Below are 16981 nucleotides of genomic sequence, written 5' to 3' on the forward strand. Positions count from 1 at the left end.
ATGATAATGATAATGATAACATAATAATCATTCTTAGAGCTGACATTGGCTGTGGTTACTGTGTCAGACACTGTTCTAAGCCCCTTTATCCTCTCAACAGCCTCACAATGTAGGTGTCATTATTACCCCCATTTTACAGAAGAATAAACAGAGGCACACAGAGGTTAAGAAGTTCAGCCAGGTTCACAGATGCTAAGTTATAAACAAGATCCAAACCCTGTTGTGCTCAAGGGCTTGTTCTAACCCTAAAGGCAGTGGTGAGCACTGAGTGGTAGTAAGACGGAAGCACAGGGACTTCCCTGGTGGTCCAGTGGCTCCCCTCCCAATGCAGGGGCCCCGGGTTCGATCCCTGGTTAGGGAACTAGATCCCACATGCTGCAACAAAAATATCCCGCATGCGGCAATGAAGATCCCGCGTGCCTCAACTAAGCCAAATAAATAAATAAATATTAAAAAAAAAAAAAAAGAAGAAGGAAGCGACAGGCGAGATTTGCACATAAGAAGAGTGACACTTGAGGCCAGGGTGGAGGCTGAATCTGCAGTGGACCAGCGAGGCTGGAGGCAAGACTGATGCGGGACGCAGCTCTGGAGGAAGGAGCTACAGCAACCCAGCCCAAGAAGCAAGTTGCCTGGAAGAATGGGGCTGTTCATTCATTCATTCATTCACTGGTTCCTTTCACGGTTATTTACTGAGGATTTCTATGGTGCCTGATGCTGTTCTAGGCACCAGGCTTGGTACTGTAACTCCCCTGGTAGAGTTTATAATCTAGTGGGAGGAGATGGGCAAACAGAAAAAGTACAACAAAGCAGCAGCTATGCCATCATGCAAACCAACCACAGAAACGCTTAGATATAATGATGAATTCTAGGTAGGAAATGAGGGGGCACCGAGGCAGATGGAGTGAGGGGTCCCTGTTCTAGGTGGGGTGCTGGGGACTCCCTGAGGGGGTGGCTGTCGAGCTGAGTGCCAGCCTGGGGAAACTTGAGGTAGGGGGTGTATTCTACAGTGAAAAATCTTTCTAGCAGGAATGACTTGGAGTGTTCTAGAAGGGGCAGGGAGGCCAGAGAGTGGGGGAGTGGAGAGAGCGAGGAGGAGAGTGCCTTGTGGGCCAAGACGAGGAACTTAGTTTTTGTTTATTTATTTTATCTTATTTTTAAAAAGTGTTTAAATTAAAACAAATTTTTTTTGGAACTTAGTTTTTAGTCTGAGCGCAAGGAGAACGATTTGGAGACTTTTAAGCAGAGGAGTGTTTTGTCTGTTTTAGGAATTAAAAGGTCTGTCTGGTGGCACTGGGTGGGAATGGAGCGTTCCTCTTAGGAGCTGGTGGCAGGTGCCCTTGGGGACCTGAGAAGATGCAGCCAGAGCTGGGAGGAGGGGGTGTGGTCTTCGGGCAGGAGTGGTTGGACCACTGCAGTTCCGAGGAGGAATGAGGGCATCACAGTCAGATGCCGGAGCTGCTGGGAGGGCACCCCCTTCCCACCCACAGGAAGTCAAAAGCTGGGGCTCAGACCCAGCCAGGGCACCTGGAGATGCCCTGCAGGACCCCCCCAGCAGCAAAGTCACGTGGCCTCATCCACCACCAACACATCTGCCTGCTGGAACCTTCCTCGCCAATTCTATTTTTGCTCCCCTTGGCAGCTCCATGGAAATTAAAAGGCTATTTGCAGTGACTAATGTTGCTAATTCTGATCAAACAATTTAAAATTCATCCTTCACCATATCAGAGACCCACTAGGGAACAGAATTAACACATCATTTGTGGCAATTTCTATGACGGTTGGTGGAAAACAAAAAAGACATTAAAATTGGTCTCAATTCAAACCACTGCTCGTTAAACGGCCTCCTTTAAAATATCCCATCTTGATCTATACAATAGCTCTCCATCTGTTCCCGGCTTATTAGCCAAGGGGAGGGACCTTGACAAGCTGGCTGCTGACTCCAAGGTGCTAGAAACTTACTTGGGAGTCTTGTGGCAATGCATTCTGCTGTCCTCTGCAGCTCTGCTCACCTGGCACCCCTTCCAGCTCCACGCCAGCCACAGCTGCCTTTGGGTCCTCCTGTTCTGAGAGGGGAATGTGGCTCTTGTTTCCAAAAGTTAAAATTCAAGAAGCCAAATATTAAAAAAAGAATCAACCTTCCCAGTCTTGCCTAAAATTGAGTCATTCACTTAACCACCTGTGTAGTTTTTGCCATATCCATATCCATATTCTATGATTTCCTTAATATGAATCCGACTCTTTTAAAAAATGAAATTAATATCTTAATTTAATTTATACAAGAACCTTTATAACCTATCTAATATATATCAATTAAAGGAACACATTAATTCAATTTTAAACAGGAAACTTTATAACACTATTGTAAGTGGAAACCCAACATCACAAACAATAAATAAACATTAAGTGTAAAAATAAATACAATGGTTTAGAAACACTTGACAGTTTACTTTTTACCCCTTGGCTTTTCTATGTGAGTTTCTGTCTTTGTGTGTGTGTGACAAAATACCCATAAAAAAGGGGGCAAACAATTAAAACACATATTTGTAAGCCTTTTGACCATTAGATAAATATGAAAAAGTTAAAAAAGGAATTGCCGGGATTTCCCTGGCGGTCCAGTGGGTAAAACTCTGTGCTCCCAATGCAGGGGGGCCCGGGGTTCGATCCCTGGTGGGGGAACTAGATCCCGCATGCATGCCACAACTAAGAGTCCGCATGCTGCAACTAAGAGTCTGCGTGGCGCAACTAAGAGTCTGCATGCCGCAGCTAAGTGTCCGCATGCCACAACTAAGAGTCTGCATGCCACAACTAAGAAGCCTGCATGCCACAACTAAGATCCTGCGTGCTGCAACTAAGACCCGGCGCAGCCAAAATAAATAATAATAATAATAATAAAAAAGGAATTGCCAGTTGAAAATTAATAAAGGAAACCTCAACTAAAATTAGAGTCAGGAGGGACTTGCCTGGCAGTCCAGTGGCTAGGACTCTGTGCTTCCACTGCAGGGGGCATGGGTTCATCCGTGGTTGGGGGACTAAGATCCCACATGCCACGAGGCACGGCCAAAAAAGAAGAAAAAAAAAAAATTAGAGTCAGGAATGGCCTGTAGAGGGAGCTGTCACGCATTACCTCACCCTCATTTGGATGCACTGACCATCATTTCCATACCCTACAGGAAGAAACTACCTTGCTCTCCCAACCAGTTTGCTATCCTGAAGGAAGAATTTCTCCTGACTCAGCAACAGCCCAGCCAATGAGAAGCCATGGTCATCCTGAACTCCTACTTTCCTCCAATGAATTTCATTTAGAACAGCCCCTCCCAACTCCCCACTTTTCCCTATAAAAGCAGACTGTCTTACTTTTTTCTCTGGGCATGTCTATGGTTTGCTATAGATTGTGTGTCCTGAATTGTAATTCTTTGCTGTTTCTGAAGAAACCCCATTTTGCTGGTGAAATAACTGCTCTTTCATTAGTTTTAGGTTAACACAGCTGAAGAATAAAAAGCTTGCATGTAACAACAAGAACAAAATAAAGATAATGGAAAAGGAAACAATGGTATTAGATTCTAGCTGGATACATTTGCCAGTGAAGGCCATTTGTGGTTGGGGACAGGCGGAACATAGCCTCCCCTGGGGGATCAGGGGAGACCTCCCAGAAAAGGTGACCTGCCATCCAGTAGCTGTCTCTTTGGGGTCCCACAAGAGACCTTTCAGCCAGGAGAATCTTAAAAGATTTAATTGATTTTTTTTTTTTTATCTCATATCCTGGGTCCCTGAAATTACCCAGTTCTACCTGCCTTAGGCAGGTGTGTGTGTGAACTTTGGCATTGATTTTATAAGCTCCAAGATTATGATAATGTTTCTAGTCTCCTCTCCATTCTGCCCTTCCCATCACTATGGCAACCCACAAAACAAAAAGGGCAGAAGGAAGGTCTTTTGTTTGTTTGTTTGTTTTGTTTTGTTTGTGTCTTTGGCTGTGTTGGGTCTTCGTTGCTGTGCACGGGCTTTCTCTAGTTGTGGCGAGCGGGGGCTACTCTTCCTGGCGGTGCATGGGCTTCTCATTGCGGTGGCTTCTCTTGTTGTGGAGCACGGGCTCTAGGCGCTCAGGCCTCAGTAGTTGTGGCTTGCAGGCTTCAGTAGTTGTGGCTTGCGGGCTTTAGAGCGCAGGCTCAGTAGTTGTGGCACACAGGCTTAGTTGCTCCGCGGCATGTGGGATCTTCCTGGACCAGGGCTCGAACCCGTGTGCAGGCGGATTCTTAACCACTGCACCACCAGGGAAGCCCCAAAAGTAAGGTCTTTGATCTTATCTTGCCTGGGGCTTGCAGCATCCTTTGATCTTCCCCGAGAGACCCAACCCCATCAGGAAGTTCAGCACTGGGTGTTGAATAGCCTGGGTTACCTGTAGTTTATTCATTTGTGGTTTGGATTCCTATCAGAGAGGTGTGGGAAATAACTAGAAATTCTAAAACAATTAACTGGAAATCACAGGAAAGTCATTATGCAAATTGTGGCAGACTGTATTCTCCAAAGATGGCTGCAACAGTAGCTCCTGTCCCACATGCTGTGCTAGATAGAACCTTCCCAGCCCCATCAAAAGTTGTAGCCTCTGTCCCCTCCTTGTGAAACTGGATGGGCCTTGGTGGCTGTCTTGATCAACCGAATACGGCAGAAGTAATGGTATATGACTTCTGAGGCTAGGTCATAAGAAATGCTTTCCTTAAAAAATTAAAAACAGAGTTACCATGTGATCCAGCAATTCCACTCCTGGGCATATATCCAGAAAAGATGAAAACTCTAATTTGAAAAGATACATGCACCCCAACGTTCATAGCAGCACTACTTACGAATAACCAAGACATGGAAGCAACCTGTGTCCATCGACGGAGGAGTGGATAAAGAAGATGTAGTGTATATATACAATGGAATACTACTCATCCATAAAAAAGAATGAAATTTTGCATTTGCAGCAATGTGGATGGACCTAGAGATTATCATACTAAGTGAAGTAAGTCATACAGAGAAAGACAAATACATGGTATCACTTATACGTGGAATCTAAAACATGATACAACTGAACTTATTTACAAAACAGAAACAGACTCCCAGATGTAGAAAACAAACTTATCTCTTTACCAAAGAGAAAGTGAAAATTTATGGTTACCAAAGGGGGGGAGGGATAAATTAGGAATTTGGGATTAACAGATACACACTACTTTATATAAAATAGATAAACAACAAGGATTTACTGTATAGCACAGGGAACTATATTTAATATCTCATAATAACCTATAATGGAAAAGAATCTGAAAAATATATATATATAACCCAATCACTTTGCTGTACACCTGAAACTAACACAATATTGTAAATCAACTATACTTCAATAAAAAAAGATAAAACAAAACAAAAAAAGTTTGCCCCTCTTTCTTCAGTATAGAAGACAAACTGATTATTCAGAATCTCATTTTTTTTCTAAGCTTCAATTATTTCTGTAACATTTTGCCCATTTCTGCCCACCTGTGTACACATGATGGGTACAATTATTCCTTGAATATTTTTCTTTAAATGGACTTGACTGACTTTCTCTTGGTTTTATCCTTGGTTGTCATAATATCTATGAACTAACAAGTTTGTGCTAGTTGTAAAATACAAATTAGTTCATCCTGAGACATCCTGCTTAATGCACTTGGGAAAGACCACTCCTGTGGTCTTTGGTTTCAAGTTGATTGCTTTGTATTTTCAAGTAAATGAACTTCGTAATGATTCCTCTCCTTGCTTTATATATATATAAAAAAAAGTGCTATGCACATCCACCTGTGCTTACTCTTGGAAACCAGCCACCATGCTGTGAGGAAGCCCAAGCATCTTATAGAAAGACCCAGGTGAGGAGGATGAATGTCCCCAGTGCATAGCCCTGGCTAGGTCCCAGCTGATAGACAGCCCCAACTTGCCAGTCCTGGGAGTAAATGTCCAGCCCTTAAACTAGCTACCCCAGTGGGTGCTGCACGGAATAGAGATGAGCCCTACCTACATTACATATTTGTGAGTAAAATAAATAATCATTGTTGTTTTAAGCCACTAGTTTTTGGGGTGGTTGGTTAGGTTGCAATAGATAATTCAAACAAATATATGTCCCAACAAAGGTTTTCTGCTTTGTGGAGATAAAATATTCACCTATTTTCTACCACTACATACACTTCCAATTCTGTTGTAAAATCAGCCCTCCTTATGATTCTTGATAGTTCTTAACAGTGACATCTAAGTAGAGACTTGAAGAATGAGTTCAGATGAAGGAAGGTAGGAGAAGCGTTGCAGGCAACAGGAACTGCTTGGACAAACGTGTCACAGCACAAGAAGTTAAGTGGGCACCGGGAACTAGAGGCAGTGAGGTGATTCTGAAATGTAAGAGGAAGGGAAAGAGAAGTAGGGGATGAGGATGGACAGGTCAGTAGGGGTCACGTCCTGGAGAACCCGCTGGGGTGCAGAAGATTAGAAGTGGTGACTCACCGGTAATCATATAATAAACTCAAGTGGGACTGGTTCCTAAATCTGGGCTCCCCGGCCCCCAGCATGGAACCTCATACACTGTTTTCAGCTCTGGTGTAAACCACCCTTTATGGCCCTGAAGGTTGAGTGAGAAAAGAAGGGTGGTTATAAAAGGAAATGGTTAAGACCTTAAGCTCCAAGTTCAAATGCCAGCTTCCTGCTGTGACGGCCCGATGACATACAACTTTTCTGGGTCTCAGTTTTCTCATTCCAAAGATGGGGTGACAATAACAGCACGTACCACATGAGACTGTTTTGCAGATTCAACAAATTAATTAACATAAAACATTTAGCACGTAGTAGGTGCTCAATACATGTAGCTCTTACAACATCTGGAAGTGGAGGGGATGGGATAAGTTAGTGAGGGTGGACACAGTGAATAGATTAATTGAGCGACTTCTCTCCGTTCTGTGAACTGAGAAATACAATGGTTTTCTGATCCCTCCAAGATGTCTTTTCAGATTTTCGAGACATTTCCGAGTTGAGACGAGGAGAACAATAGCCTTTCAAGGTGGAAATGAAATCTCACATTCATAAGAAACAACCAGCCCTCTAGAAGGAGGCTGGTGATAGAATGGCTGTGCTTGATTACTTAATTGAGGTTGGTCACGCTAAGCGGGGCTAAGGCATCCCTCCAGACCCCTGAGGCTCCACAGGAGGGTGACTCTTGGGGAGATCTGTGCTTTTAGGTCACCCTCTCAAAGCTTCCTTAATGCACTCCTTAATAGACTGCCATTGTCTCGGGAGTGAAATAGAATTCCTTCTGCATAAAAATCGAGGTGTGATGTCTAGTTCACATCCCGTACAGAAGGGAACTCGTCCTCAGTGATAAGAATAGAAACCAGGATAGGAAAGTTTCCTCTCAGCCTTCCATGGGTTCCATTATCACTGAAGGAACGAAAGCAAGGATGAGGGAGGGAGGGAATGAATGAAGGAGTGATCAGGTGAGGTAATGAATGGATGAGTTGGCGTGTGAATGAGTGAATAGGTAATATGAACGCACCTCCACTGTCATTTTACCCCAAGCCACCCTTGGTTTGCCCCTGTTCCACCACAACAGCCAGATTTGGTTTGAATATTCCTGAACGTGAGACCTGATACAGGTAGGTTGCAGGATACAGGTAGGGTGCAAGTAGGTTATTTGGGGAGTGATCCCAGGAAGCAGCAGAGAGGGCGCTGGGAGAGTGAGATGGGGAAGGGAGAAAAGAGCACAAAGTGAGTGTGTGTTTTGAGCTGGTTAAATGCTACGGGCATTTGGAGGTCAGTGTTGCTGGGGATTCTTAGAGGAACTGTGTAGTCCACACCTTAGAGGTGATTCACCAAGGAATGGGAGGCAGGACGTTTATCCATCCACTCCCATCTCCCCACGGCTGCGGGATGCCCCAGGTGCATTAACTGCACCTCACTTCCGGGCTGCATGGTTCTCCTTGGGCAGAAAGCAGATGGGATGTTGCACCCCTCCCAGCTGGGCTGAAATCAGGTGAGGCCCAGAGAGGGTGGTGCAAGACCCCACAGGATTGCTTTCGCCTCCCTACTATTCCTCTCTTTTCTCTGCTTCATGTCACTGGGGTCCATTCTCAACCCAGCGGCCTGATATTTGATCATGGAAATTCCCACTGCCCCCAGCCCCCTTCAATGGACTCCCTTTTCTCTTGGAAAAAGACAAAATTACTTAAAAGAACCTGCATGGCCCTCTGTGATTTGGTTCCTGCCCATCTCTCCAGCCTCATGCTGTACCTGGCTTCCCCCTTGCTCTCTGCACTCCAGCTACACTGGCCTTTCTGCTCATCTTCACCCTTGCCATATGCTTGTCCTGCCTCAGGCCCTTTGCACATGTTTTTCCCTTTGTGCCAAATGCTCTTTGGTCCAGTTAAGTCCTCCTTATCCAGGGGTTCTCACTTCAAGCATCGCTTCCTCAAGGAAGCCCAGATCAGGTCAGCTTTCCTTGTTATCTGCTCTGATAGTTCCCTCACCTCTCCTTTCTGAGCCGTGTGATGGTTGGAATTTTAGATTCATGTGTGTGATCCTTTGATTAACATGTGTCCCCCACTGTGCCTTAAGCTCCATGAAGGGACTGCATCTATTTCTGCTTATTCCTGTTTCCTCAGTACAAATCCAAGTGCCCGGCATTTCGTAAGCTGTCAATACATATTGGTTGAATGAGTGTGTGAGGCTTTTCTTACTCCTCTGGTTTCCATCCTTCCCCAGATGCCGCAGGGCTCAGATTTGGCCTTGTTGCTGGTCTTCCTTAGAAACAGCCTCATTGAAAAACATAATTTGAAAGGATACATGCACCCCAATGTTCACTGCAGCACTATCCACAATAGTCAAGACATGGAACCAACCTAAGTGTCCATCAACAGATGAATGATAAAGAAGATGTGGTACGTGTACACAATGGAATACTACTCAGCTATAAAGAAGAATGAAATAATGCTATTTGCAGCAACGTGGATGCAAATAAGAGATTATCATACTAAGTGAAGTAAGCCAGACAGAGAAAGACAAATACCATATGATATCGCTTATATGTAGAATCTAAAAAAAGATACAAATGAGCTTACAAAACAGAAATAACTTACTTACAAAACAGAAATAGACTCACAGACATAGAAAACAAACTAATGGTTACCAAAGGGCAATGGGGGGAGGGATAAATTAGGAGTTTGGGATTAAAATATACATACTACTATGTATAAAATAGATAACCAATAAGGACCTACTGTATAGCATGGGGAACTATACTCAATATCTTGTAATAACCTATAACGGAAGAGAATGTAAAAAAAAGAATATATATATATATATATCTGAATTGCTTTGCTGTACACGTGAAACTAACATTTACAACATGGTAAATCAACTATATTTCAATAAAAATTAAAAAAAAAAGAAACAGCCTCATTGACAAGACAGGCTTCTTAAGATGTCCCAGGAGTCTGTGTTCCAGGGTTTGCTGTTCCTGCAACATAAAAAGCCCAGGTTACGCAGTTTCACAGACGTGAGTAAAACAACGTGACAGGACAGCCCAGTCCTGTCGTTCAGTGTGATGCTGGGCAAGGATCCACAAGCCCTTCTCTCATTTCCTCGTGTGTCAGACGGAGACGGAACCTGCTCCAGGAGGGCAACGCCGGCCGAGTAGCTGGCACATTGCCTGCATCCTACCTGCCGCTTCCCTTCCAGTCTCTCGCTGCATCTCCCTGCCTCCGGGGCCTCGGCTGGAGACAGAGAAGCAGAGGGTTGGCAGAGCTGGGGACGCACCTGGGGAATCTCCAGGGGCTCTCTTTTCACTCCCGCTCCTTGGCTATCGATTGCTGCAACACCTGCAATTTTTGCTTCTTTAAAAAAAAAAGCACAATTCTCCATTAGCTAACACCTCTTGCAGACTGTCTGACGCAGGCCACTGGGGTGGGGGGCGCTGGGTGCTGGTGAGCCCCGGGCTGCTTGTGATGCTTCACCCCAGCTCCCCTTGGCCGGAACTCTCTGGCAACCAAGAAATAGCCTTGGAATGAAAACTTTGAAGGAATTCATTCATTCAACAAATATTGATCGAGCTCCTACTCTGAAGGGCAGTGGATCTGGTCTGAGACAGATGTGGGTTTGGATCCTTGGTTATTCCTGCTCTACTCAGTACCTATTGTGTTCCTAGTGTGTGCTTGGCATACAGTTGGCACCAGCTGAATAGGTGCTGAATGATGGAGCGCATTTTGCTGTGATTGGCAAGGCACATCGCTTTTCCGAACCTCAGTTCTTCATCTCTGAAATGGGCATATGATAGCCTGTCCCCAGGGGGATATTAGGAGATGCTGCAGATGGTGTGCAGAGCTGGCGCCCCATAGATTCCCCACAAGCAGTGGCTTTGACCATGACGGGGATTTGAAATCCACCGTATCTGGCAGTGCAGAACTCTTTCCATCTGGAACCGTATTATACCTGTGCCGCATCCATTCTGTGGTCAGTAAGCGGAATTGTTTCTTCTTTTCCCTAATTATATCCATTTGCTTTCTCTTTCTTCTGTTATAAAAGCTGAGATGTTAGACTCATTGCCTGTGAAGATTGAATTCTCTTCTAATTATGAGAAAAATCGCTCTTTCGTTCTTCTATTAGTCCTAATGGAAATTAGCTGCAACAATCTTCCAGCTTTGGGGTGAATCTCTAGAACTCTAGCAGCATTGCTGCGTGCAGACTTTGGAAGGAAGTCTGTGGGCGTCCTTCAGCTAGGAGGAGGCCAGGGTTGTGGTTCTGGAGTTGGGTAGACCCGAGTATGAATCCAGTTATGAGCTGTGTGACCTGGGGCAGGCCCCCTCATCGTCCTGGTGTCAGTTTCTTCATCTGTAAAATGGGCGTATGGCTTCATGCTGTTCTGAGATTATGGGGTGTGGAGACGGATTCTCTTGATGTGACAGCTGCTTCCCTTCTTCTCCTACCTGTCACAGGCTGCCTTCCTGTGATGCTGCATATCTGGGAGGGGGTGGCCCTTCTCCTGGACATTCAGATGTGTCCTGAGGAGTCTTCTATTAGGACTGCCAGAAGGGGACCAAGCAACTACATGACACTGTTTTCCTAAATCCCCTTCCCCCAAGGTGTTTGGATGGATAGATAAAGGTGGTGATTTCTGGATCTTTCTCTACCACTTTCCCTAGGCCACGGTGTCTCCCCAAGGGCATCGTTCACCATGCAATAGCACAGGTCCCTTAAGAGAAGCCAGAACTTCAAGGACACACCTGAGAGATGGCTGTAGGGGACCAGCAGCTCATTCCTCACCTCTGGGCTCCCAGCAAAACACAGAAGGGAGAGAAGGCTCAGTTCTGAAGCTGAGTGGAGGGAGGAGAGGCTGCGGGCATGGCGCTCTGAAAATTCCTACCCTTCACTGTTAACTGTAAACCCACAGGGATGCTGCGTAATTTTTCGACCCGTAAGTTCCTCCTCCGCAGTCCTGTGCAGGATTCCAGGCCCTGGGTCCGTTCCCCAGACCTTGAAAGAGAGGCGGGGGAGGGAGGAGATCTCAAGAGTCACCTGGCAGAGCCCAGGGGAGTTTTGACGTCTTGGGTCTGTGGCCCCTCACCTCCAAGGTCATGTCCATAGTCTCTGCGGAGGGAATGCTGGCTGTCGTGAGACCCCAGCCACGACCTTCTGAGTGCTCAAAAGTCCTCCCCGTCAGCCAGGTCCCAGGAATAGCTGGAGGGCAGAGGTGGGCAGGAATGAGCAGTGGGGACTGGAGGGGAGGAAACCTACCTCTCCAAAGCCTTTCCTCTGGCATTTGGTGGGGCTGCCCTCAGGGAGGAAGGAGGCTGGGTGTGTTGAGGAGAGGCTGATGCCTCTGGAGGCCCATGGCAGCCTCCCCCGGGTTCAAGCTCAAGGAGCCTGCCTGCCAGAGGTCTCCACTGCAGCTCAGATGCCTGGGGTTGGTGCCCTAACCTGGGCTGCATGTATGTGTGTGTTTGTGTATGTGTGTGTGTGTATGTGTGTGTGTGCGTATGTGTGTGTGTGTATGTGTGTGTTTGTGTATGTGTGTGTTTGTGTGTGTTCCTAAAGGAGAGAGAAAGGCAGGGAGAACATAATCCACAGAGAAGGATAAGAGAGAATAAAGAGGGGAAGAAATGAGGGTGGAGAGAATGATCAGAGGAGGAACGTGAAGGAAAGGGAGAGAGAAAACAGAGAAAGAACATCTCTTCTTTCGCGACGTTCTTTCCCTGCTTCTTACAGAGAGAGGGGGTCCTTCCCACCCCACAGCTGGGCAGGGGCAGCCAGACTCTGGACCACGTGCGGGCTACACATCTGGCCTTTCAGCTTCCGCTGGAGGGAGCGATGCTGATGGGACCTGGTCATGGCTATTCTGTTCAGGGAGCTGGATGCTGCCGGCTCACGTGGAAATGGATCCTGCAGCCCACTGAGCCCAACGCCGGCAGCCAGGCAGCCGTGGCTATGATGCTGGCCCCAAAGCAGGAGGGGCCTCCTGGGCCTGGTTCTTGGGTCACAGCCCGGGGGGAAGGGCAGGCAGGGCTGACCTTTCCTGAGGCCGCCTGAGAGAGGAAATGAGAATCTAATGATGCCAGAGTCTTGGGGGAGGGAGGTGGGGCGTGAACTCCTCACAGCCAGTTCCCGGGCTGCAGAAGCCTGTGCCAGATATGGGCATAGCTTTGCACTGGCCTGGCAGCCTGGAAGCAGCTGCCACGGAAGAAATGCAGCTAACCTTCATTTCCAGCTGGCTTCTGGCGTCAGGAGCCAGCCTAGAGCTGTGGGAAGAGAAGAGCAGGATGCCAGAGTCAGGCACAGCTAGAGCTCGCATCCCCACTTTGCATGGCCCATCATCTCCGGAGTCCCAGTTTCCTCATTTGTCAAATGGAGACGATCCTAGTAAAAGTGCATTTGCTGACATTTATGGAATACTTACTGTTCCAAATGCTTTAGGGCCTGAACTCTAATGTATCCTCATAACAGACTGTTATGGTTATTTATTTCTAAAAGCTTAGTGGCTTAAAACGTCAACTGATCATTTTCTCCCCCACTCCTGTGGGTTGGCGGGGCTCAGCTGGGCAGTTCTGGCTGAGGGTCTCGGGTAGTGGTGGGTCAGCTGCAGCTGGGGCTGGAGTCACCTGAAGGCTGGACCGGGCTGGGCATCCAAGGGGCTTCTTCTGTCCCAGGCCTGGCCCCGGGGTGGTCCTGGCCTTGATCTCTGCACGGCTCTAAGCCTCCAGGACCTCTCCCTGTGACCACATCAGAGCATGGGGAGTGTATTAGTTTTCTGTTCCTGCTGTAACAGATGACCACAAATTTAGCTGCTTAAAAAATACTCATTTATTATGTTGCAGTTCAGGAGGCCAGAAGTTCAGGTGCAGTGTGTGTCAATGAATCCTTTGTTCAGAGCCTCACAAGGCCAAAATCAAGGAACAGGCGGGGCTGCGTTCCTTTCTGGAGGCTCTGAGAGGGAATCCACCTTAAGCTCATGCAGCTTGGTGGCTGAATTCAGTAACATGTGGCTGCAGGACTGGGGTCCTCCTTTCCAACGGGAGTCTGATCTTTGCTCCCAGGGGCCGTCCATGCGGCCCCTCCAGCGACGGCACGCAGAGTCCCTTTCATGCTCGAGTCTCCCTGACTTCTCCTTCTGCCTCATCTCTCTGCCTCCAGCCAGAGAAAGTTCTCTGCTTTTAAGGGCTCCTGTGATAGATGGTGTCCACTTGGATGATCTAGGATAATCTCCTGAGCTCAGTCCACAGCCTCAGTCACATCAGTTAAGGCTCAAGGTAGCTGCATGTCTCCCATGGCCGCTGACTTCCCTGCTGCAAGGCCAAGTAAAGACCAAGCCTGTATCTGGCACAGGGTCACTTCCATCATACATCAAAGCATCACAGACCCCACCCAGACTAAAGGCAGTGGAGAAATAGACTCCATGTCTTGGTGGAGATTCTCACTGCAGGGGAACATGTGGGAGGGGAAATATTGTTGAGACCACCTTTATTTATTTATTTATTTTTAAAATTTATTTTTCTATTGGAGTATATTTGATTTACAATGTTATGTTAGTTTTAGGTGTACAGCAAAGTGATTCAGTTATACATATACATATATCTATTCTTTTTCAGATCTTTTTCCCATATAAGGTTATTACAGAGTATTGAGTAGAATTCCCTGTGCTATACAGCAGGTCCTCGTTCATTATCTGTTTTATGCACAGTACTGTGTATATGTTAATCTCAACCTCCTAATTTATCCCTCCCCCGCATCCTTCCCCTTAGGTAACCATAAGTTGGTTTTCTAAGTCTGTGAGTCAGTTTCTGTTTTATAAATAGGTTCATTTGTATCTTTTTTTTAAGATTCCACATACAAGTGGTATCGTATGATATTTGTCTTTGTCTGACTTATTCACTTAGTATGATAATCTCTAGTTGCATCCATGTTGCTGCAAATGGCATTATTTCATTCTTTTTTATGGCTGAGTAATATTCCATTGTATATATGAACCACATCTTTTTATCCATTCCTCTGTTGTTGGACATTGGGCTGCTTCCGTGTGGGACCACCTTTAGGAAACAGCATGAACCACACCACCCTAGCTCATTCTTTTTCTTTTCTTTCATGAGTCTAGCCATAGGTTTGTCAATTTTGTGTCTTTTCAAAGAACTAGCTCTTAGTTTTATTAATCTTTTCTATTGTCTTTTTACTTTCTATTTCACTTATTTCCACTCTAATCTTCATTATTTTTTTCCTTCTACGGACTTTGGGCTTATTCTTATCTCCATTTTATTTTATTTATTTGTTTTTTAAAATTTTATTTATTTTTGGCTGTGTTGGGTCTTTGTTGCTGCGTGGGGGCTTTCTCTAGTTGAGCGAGCAGGGGCTACTCTTCGTTGCGGTGCACGGGCTTCTCACTGCGGTGGCTTCTCTTGTTGCGGAGCACGGGCTCTAGGCGTGTGGGCTTCAGTAGTTGCAGCACATGGGCTTCAGTAGTTGTGGCTCACGGGCTCTAGAGCACAGGCTCAGTAATTGTGGCGCACAGGCTTAGTTGCTCCGTGGCATGTGGGATCTTCCCGGACCAGGGCTCGAACCCGTGTCCCCTGCATTGGCAGGAGGATTCTTAACCAATGTGCCACCAGGGAAGGCCCTTATCTCCATTTTATAAGTGAGGAAACTGAGGCCCAGAGAGGTCACATAACTTGCCTATAGTCCAAAAGCCTGTAACTGACGGTCAGGAGTTGGAGGAGGCGGGTGGCTCCAGACTCCCGACCATCAGGCAGATGTGAAAGCACGTGAAGATCTGAGCACAGTGCCGCAATTATGTGACAACCAGACCTAGGTATCTTTAATAGCATCTAGAGTCAAGCTGTGGGTGGTTCCTATCCTCCCACCTTGTAGCTGTGTGACCTAGAATGAGGCTGTTTCCCTTGAACTGACAGTCTGTGGATAATGCAGACCAGTAGGAACTGATAGCATCCAGATATAATGCACATGGGGGAGGGGATGGGCAGGGGGCTCTGGGCCGCAGGAGGCCTAACCCAGACCAGAGGAAGGAGAAGCCCTCCTAGGGGAGAAGTCCACCTGAGACCTAACGGAGGAGACAGGGTTCCCGAGATGAGAAAGGGGCGGGGGGTCCTGGGTTTAGGCAGAAAGAAGAGCATGTATGTGTAAAGTTCTGACATCAAGAGAAAATGTGGCATCTTTTAAGGTCACTGCCCCCCTCCCCCCAACCAATTTGTGTCCACCCAGAATCCCAGAATGTGACCTTATCTGGAATAAGGGTCTTTGCAGATGTAATCAGTTAAGGATGTCAAGATGGTGACCCCAAATCCCATGACCTCTGACCTTGTAAGAGGAAGAGGAGAGGACCTGAGACACAGACACAGCGACCCGCAGGGGAGAAGGTGGTGTGGAGACAGAGGCAGAGCCGGGAGTACATTGTCAGCAAAGCCAAACAATGCCAGGGATGGCCGCAGCCACCGGAAGCCGGGAGAGAGGCTCAGACGGGGTCCTCCCCACAGCCTCCAGAAGGAAACAAACCTGCCGACACCTTGATTTTGGACTTCTGGTCTCCAGAACTATGGTAGAAGGAGTTTCTGTTGTTTTAAGCCACAAAGTAATGGCCATTTATTACTGCAGCCCCAGGAAACCAGTGCAGCACGGCATGGGGGGTTGTCATTCCAGGCCACGACGAAACCGATGGGGGTTTGCACATGGAAGGCATTCTCTCAGGCAAGTCATTCGCTATCTGGAGGAATTAGCTAACCCTGGAAAGGCAGGCTGTCCTGGTCAGCGAGGCCCTGGGTGCCAGAGCGCCAAGAATACAAAAATCAGAAAATATAGCATCACCTGAGGTAGGAAGGATCACACTCAATTTACTCACAAGATAATGAGGATCCAAGAGACGGTGTAACTTTTCTAGCGGGACACAGCTTGTAAATCAAAGCACTGGGTCAGATTTCAAGCCAGGTCAAATAAGTCTTTACTGAATGAATGAATCTTTATTTTTTATTGAAATATAGTTGATTTACAATGTTGTGTTGATTTCCGCCGCACAGCAAAGTGACTCAGTTATATATCTATATATATACTCTTTTTAAAATATTCTTTTCCATTGTGGTTTATCACAGAATATTGAATACAGTCCCCTGTGCTATACAGTAGGACCTTGTTGTTTGTCCGTTCTATATTTAATAGTTTGCATCTACTAATCCCAAACTCCCAGTCTATCCCTCTCCCATCCACCCCCTTAGCAACCACAAGTCTGTACTCTATGTCTGTGAGTCTGTTTCTTTTTTTAAAAATTTAATTAATTAATTAATTTATTTTTGGCTGCGTTGGGTTTCCGTTGCTGCGCGTGGGCTTTCTCTAGTTGCGGTGAGCGGGGGCTACTCTTCGTTGCGATGCGCAGGCTTCTCATTGCGGTGGCTTCTCTTGTTGCAGAGCACGGGCTCTAGGCGCGCGGGCTTCAGTAGTTGTGCCTCGC

The sequence above is a fragment of the Eubalaena glacialis genome, chromosome 13 (assembly GCF_028564815.1).
Source record: "Eubalaena glacialis isolate mEubGla1 chromosome 13, mEubGla1.1.hap2.+ XY, whole genome shotgun sequence".
In the NCBI taxonomy this organism is placed as follows: Eukaryota; Metazoa; Chordata; class Mammalia; order Artiodactyla; family Balaenidae; genus Eubalaena; species Eubalaena glacialis.